A 6,928-nucleotide genomic window follows, 5' to 3' on the forward strand; every position below is an offset into this window, starting at 1 on the left:
AGTTTTTTTTACAATGAGGAAGTTTGATAGTATTTGTGAACAAGTATTGTTGATTATGAAATTTTATGGTTTTATTTACTTTTTATCTACGTAGTTAAAGTAAAATAGTTTGTCTAATTAAATTTTGCGATGATATGTCATTATTGACAATTGTATTTTGAACAGGTTGTGTATGGCGACGTGCCTTATGGCAAATTACTAGAACTTCCCGTACCGTAACGAAATATTCGAGGAACATTAAATGTTTTGAAATAAATTATTATAAATACTATAACATTGCCTAATATTTATAAGAATTATATAAGCTAAATTACAAAGTTAAAATTATTTATTTAAAGTATATAAGTGAGCTTTAGAACTTTAGCCAGAATTAAAATTAAAATCTGAATTATTTTCGATATACAAAAATTTTAAAATTTTGAAATAATTTTTTTTTTCAAAACGAGCAGAAAGTTTTTTGAATTATTCAAATCGGATGCTTAGTTTTCTCAAAAACTGCCATTTTTTGCACAATTAGCTCGGTAACTCCAAAACGGCTGGTCCCGCCTTTGCCAAAAACTATACACAACTTCTCCAAATTATTACAAATTGAATGTTTTTGGGATCAAAACCTCGATTTCTATTTTCTGCACTCTTTTCGTATCTCAGTAACGGCTGTACGTGTCTTTGCCAAACACTAGGCAGCACAACTCCCTATCAATAGGAATCGAATGTTTTTTGAATCATTCAAATCGGTTGATCCGTGCGCCCGAAAACGTGAACGAAAAAATGCGGACACACAAAACACATACACACACATCCATTACTTCTGAGGAATGCCAAAATGTACAGACACCTTCAAAACGTGAAGATATGCAAAAATTTTCATTTTTGATTTTTGGCCTGCTACTATAACTACTCTACGGGAAGTTAAACACAACAAGGTTTTAACAAGGATTTGAATTTTTAAATATATGACTTTTGATCACAAAATTATATTTCATAAATATGTTTTAGTATAATAATATATTTATATTTATTAAAATGAACTTAGTATCAACAAAAGAAAGTAATCGATAGTTGAATAGTTAGTGAAAACTAGGATATTTAAATGCAACTTAGTTAAAAAAAATATTTGTTAAGGATTTTAGAACGAGACATTTTATATGAAGTTTTCTATTAAATGTTTGCTGCAAAGAGTTAGCCGTTGGCCATTAATACCAAAGATTGTTTTGGATTTTGTCTGGCGGTGCTCCAAATATCAATGAATGATAATGAAGAAAATGCTTTAAAATGATATTTATAAAAAAACAATGCCGCCCGAACAGGGACTTGAACCCTGGACCCTTGGATTAAAAGTCCAATGCTCTACCGACTGAGCTATCCGGGCTACTTTTGAGAATTTAGGATTTACTTAGAATTAGGCTAACTTATTTGCTAATTCTTGGAACTTTTATTGACATCGAAGCTAATGTTTTTTTAATAATTCTACGATAGTAAAATACATTAGTATGGATTTCTTTACTTAGTTTTTGAATACTTTGTGGCGATATCAAGCAGGCTGGTTTTGGATTTCAAAAAACAATCGGACATGTCATGTATATTTTTGATATCGAAATATTTTTATAGTTAATAAATTTATATTTTTTTTATTGTTGGGAGTTTCTAATTTAATATATTGTCATAATCATTACTACTCCCACATTGGTGACCCCGACGATGGAGATGAAGATAAAGGAGTTTTATTTTTCGAAGATTTAAGAAAAATTGGTTTTGACGCAGCACCATAATCACTGGTCTTCAGTGACGACCTATAAGGTATGTCCAGTCCAATCCATCATAGTTAACGCACTTACTATCTGGATCAGACTTCCGAGGTTACTCATTTGGTATACCCAGACCTCAGTGTTTATTGCTGACAGAAAAAATAATTTGGAGCCTGAACTTTTCATTGGAATGCAATTCAACCTCTCTTTCTCTGTTAACTCAACAAATCGTCTTATAATGCTACCTCCCATTATCGGTGACAACGACGAATCAAAACAAAATTTGACATAATTTATTGGATTCCACAATTCTGGACTCTTATGTCAAAGAAACCAATGATCCTGATTTGGATAAAGAGCCAACTTCTTTCTCTGATCGGAACTCATCAGATACGAATGCAACGCTTGCAGAAATGGAAACTGTACCCATAAATTATGCATTCTAAACATTAAGTTATTCTGATATAACTAATACCCATTAGATCGAGAACATTATGCAGAATATGGAGTTGATGGCAGGTCAAATCACCACATACGGTGGATCTGCTGACGAAACATGGAAATTTGTAATTGACCAGTATTACAACACTGGTCTGCTATAATCTGCTTTCCCACCACATTTTTATAACGTGTTTCCCTGTATTTTTTTTTTAAACTGTGAGATCTACACTGGGCAGGGAGTGTGTGGCGATATCAAGCAGGCTGGTTTTGGATTTCAAAAAACAATCGGACATGTCATGTATATTTTTGATATCGAAATATTTTTATAGTTAATAAATTTATATTTTTTTTATTGTTGGGAGTTTCTAATTTAATATATTGTCATAATCATTACTACTCCCATAACTTAATGAATGTAAATTAGGAATTCCAAATTCGCGTGAACTGCTTTATACTTTTAAATGAAAAGAGTACGTTATTGATATTGATAGTGTTATAGTACAACGCTTTTGGTACTCGTAAGTGTTTTTATGAGTTTTTAACGGGCTATTATAAAAAAACAACATTTTACCTTTGTTGGAATAAGCACAGAGACATTTAGCGCATACACCAGCCGTTTTCACTTGGTCATTACGAATTTGCTTAGTACATTTGTCCTTTGAGCGTGTCTTCCTGAAAGTTTAGAAATTTTTCTTTACATTTCTATATATTCATATATATATATATATATATATATATATATATATATATATACATATTTGTATGTGTGTGTATGTGTACATATACTACACTTAGTAAGACCTTGTTTAAAACTTTTGAAATCTTTATATATTTTATTTTTATTTTATCTTTTTCTTTATTTCTTCTAAATCTAATTTATCCCCCTTGAAATAATACTTCTCGGATGAACCGCGACTACGAGTATGTCAACGCTTTTTCCAATTTTCAAAACAATTTTATACTTGTCTTACTGATTGACGATTATCACCTTCTTCGATTCGGTTTCATGTCTTCAATCAAATTGACGCAATGGTTTTTCGAGTTTATTAGTGAATAGCCAAAAATCACACCATGGTAAAAAAGGCTAATACAGTGGTTGCAGAACGATATTGGTTGAGTTCTTATCTAAATTATTAATTTAGAAGAATGACTGGCCCATTTGAAATTCCAACAATGTCAACAGACTCCCTAGGAGTCAATCGACGATTTTGGGACTTCAACGTGCCTTCGACCTTCTTTGAACAATTTGTGCCAATCAGAAACACTTCTCACCTAAGGCCTTCTGCAATGCAGTCTGAACGTTTCGTCTGATTTGCTTGTTCAATAATTAAAGAAATTATGATCCAATTTAACTAGATTTAGTCCATTTTAAATGTTGATCATTTTCAACACTATTTATTTTTGAAGTAAAATTTCTTTAGGCGCGACATGGGTGTAAATCCGTACAAATGCAACGGAAGTGAGTTACGGCAAGGTCGAGTGCCAATGAGTGGTCATTTGCTCTCGATGAGATCATTTCTATACGGTCGATTCTTTGTATGCGTTCTGCAAGGCTTCTTTGTATGCGCGACTTTATACGTGCGTACGTCACAGAAAGCGTTTTCATTTTTCGGCGTTTCATGGTTTCATGTCATTACATTTTAAGGTTAAATATTAGTACAAATCTTGAGTTAATAAAGAATGTCTGGATCGGAAGAATATTTTATACCGTGTAAGAAACGTAAGTTTATTGAAGTAATTTGTATTATTCGTGGTTCCTATATATTTTTGAGGTTAAAAAAATGGAAATTATTTTTATATGCAAGACAGATACTACAACTGTTCAAAGAATGAAAGCAACAACTAAAAGAAAAACAAGCAATCAATGACTGTATGTTAATTTTAATTACATGAAGTTCTTCAAATACAATTACATGACAAGTCAAATTGTAAAAACAATATTTATTTATGCTCTATTATTAAATCTCGGCATTTTTATAGATATTAAAAAATATTAAAGCAGTACGCCTTTATTCTAACATGCCGAAGATATATCTTTTTTAGAATTATATCTCAGACACTTTTGGAAGTTTAGAGGAAGTCGACATGTTTTTCGGTTATGATGGCTATTAAGTATTACAAAGTTGCATTTTTTTATAAATAATGAAGAATAATATTCAGATTTATTCAGCACAACAGTAGTTTATGTAGTTGTGTATCATTTATATAAAGATATACTTCATGATGGACATCTATGCAGTTTATTCATTGCTAGTGTTAATGAAATTATTCAGGATTGAAGAATATTAGAGAATTTATAAACCCGCACTCTTTTTTTATATAAGTTATATCTGTAGCCATTCTACTGTTTTATTTATTAGGTATTTCTTATTCACTTAGAATAATTGCTTATGATTATATTAAATACTTACAAACCATCTCCTCTCAAATTTTTTACCACCTGAGCAGCCATTACTGTACAATCAGACTTCTGTTGCTTCTCTTGCTTATGTCTGCGTTTTTGCTTTTCTTTAGAAGCACTGCGAGATCTTTTATCTTTTGTATGTTTCTGGCCTAAATAGCGGATGATAATTTAATCATTCATACAAATAAAGCATCACACAAAAAATCGTACTGAAACATGAATGTGATATACTTTTTTATAAAGAAGTTCTAAAATTACTTTGATTTTTTTTGCGATTTTATGTGAAACGAATTTTACAAAATTCATGTGTATGCATATACGTATCTCATATACGTATTTAAAATATTTGCAGTTACAATTATCTAAGAGACTTTTATATAAGGAAACTAACGAAAATATGGACAATACACTAAAATTATAATAAAATACTCGGCATGTTGGGCATATCTCATGGCTAATATAAGCATATTTTATTCACAGTGCTTTATTTTTTCTTTTTTATAGCAAAGGTTGTTCTGGATTTTGCCTGGCGGTGCTACAAGTATTAATGAATGATAATGAAGGAAAAGCTTTAAAATAGTATTCATAAAAAATAATGCCGCCCGAACAGGGACTTGAACCCTGGACCCTTGGATTAAAAGTCCAATGCTCTACCGACTGAGCTATCCGGGCTTACAACCTTGCAACTTAGTCAGCGTACTAATTCTATGAACTTTTTTTAATTAGGTGATAAACTAGTGGTGCATGGCATCGTGCCTTAAGGCAAAAGATTTTGAGATTTTCAAAATTTTCGAACATAACTGACCTCTTAGAAAAATTTGATTTTTTTAATACTTTGAAATATTTTGGAAATTTTGAACTTTTTTTCAAAGCAATCGCGATACGTTAGCTGAGTAGAAACGAAATATCAAAGCGCCTAGGCGCCGCGTCGCAGTATAACGGATAAACATTGGTACGGAAGCCATTGAAAAGTGAACAAATTTGGTTATCATCATCAAAATATCTATATGTGATAATTTGATGTGCATATATATAATGATCACTTCTCTCCGCCAAATCGTGTTCCCGAAATCGTCGTCGAAAATTTGTATCCGCACACACATACACATCCTTTTTTTCTAAGGTATGCCAAAATTTTCAGAATCCTTTGAAACGTAAAGATATATGAAAATGTTCATTTTTGATTTTTTTGCGATTACTATAACTCAGGGAAGTTAAAAATATACATATTATTGATTTGATTTAAAACTAGTTGCAAGTGGTTTTTTGCCTCAAGGCAAGTTGCATGAAATTTAATTTTCAGATTTGATGCAAAATTTTGGGGTGGACGAAAAATTTTGCACTGTTCTGATAATTCTAAAGAAACGGTTTAGCCAGTTGTATAAAAAAATTATGCAAAGCGCGGGCTTATCAAGCCGCCGTTTTCGAATAAAACATCGGTGAAAGGTATATTTTGTTCCACATCAAAAACACTACTTTACTTTTTTCATATTTTGGAAATTGTTAAAATTAAAAGACCAATCATATTCCGTAATAGTTAAGTATGTTCTATAATACCATGATATCTATAGTCAAAAAAAGTTTCATCAAAATTGTCGAAAAAAAAAAATCAACAGCTAGTAGCATTGGCAGTCCGGGCAATCTTTACGAAAAATTGAACAGCATGGTTACCATCCAATATATTTCAGACGATGTTTGATTATTCAAAACAGTTTCGGGATTGTGAGCTAATTATAAAGAAACGGATCTGCCGATCCTAAAACTAAAAATGCTGGTCCTCATCGAGATAAATCGGATGGATTTTAATTTTTTGAAATCGGTTTTGTCGTTTGAAAAAACGTCGACAAAATCTCCAAAATCGTCTCACATACACATACACAGCTATACATACATACACACACATATACATTTTTCAAATTTGGACTCTTTCGGTTCAGAATGACTTGAAACGTCGAGAGAACCTTCAATTATCAATTCGGATTTTGTTGGGAAACAAACATCTCCTTCAGGAATTTAAAAATCTGGACTACTTGATTAACTTATTTTAGAAAAAATATTATATGTATTGTGCGCTACATCAGTGTTAGTGTTAAATATATTAAATGTTGCAATATTTTATTTCCGGTAACTAAGAGTGTAATAATTTTAATATTAAATTTATCACTTGAGTATGAAATAAATAAATTGTTTTTTTACAATTTAAATAAAAATTATTTCAACTTATCAATTCTTCTCTATTCTGCTTAAGATAATCTCCTTAAATGAATATTTCCACATCACGATATCAAAATAAATTTCAAACCTGCAGATTTTTTATGGACATACCGACAACTAGTGC

At 31.1% G+C, this 6,928-nt stretch overlaps 2 non-coding genes across 2 annotated transcripts; both read right to left on the bottom strand.

Annotated features, from left to right (window-relative positions):
• Window positions 1-1,296: 1,296 nt before the first annotated feature.
• Window positions 1,297-1,369, bottom strand: Trnak-uuu. The gene has a single exon. It is a non-coding gene; the product is annotated as a tRNA-Lys (tRNA).
• Window positions 1,370-5,189: 3,820 nt separating this feature from the next.
• Window positions 5,190-5,262, bottom strand: Trnak-uuu. The gene has a single exon. It is a non-coding gene; the product is annotated as a tRNA-Lys (tRNA).
• Window positions 5,263-6,928: the final 1,666 nt, after the last annotated feature.

The sequence above is a fragment of the Ctenocephalides felis genome, unplaced genomic scaffold (genome assembly GCF_003426905.1).
Source record: "Ctenocephalides felis isolate EL2017-DRISC unplaced genomic scaffold, ASM342690v1 CF-g0.4_SCAFFOLD_00845, whole genome shotgun sequence".
NCBI lineage: Eukaryota > Metazoa > Arthropoda > Insecta > Siphonaptera > Pulicidae > Ctenocephalides > Ctenocephalides felis.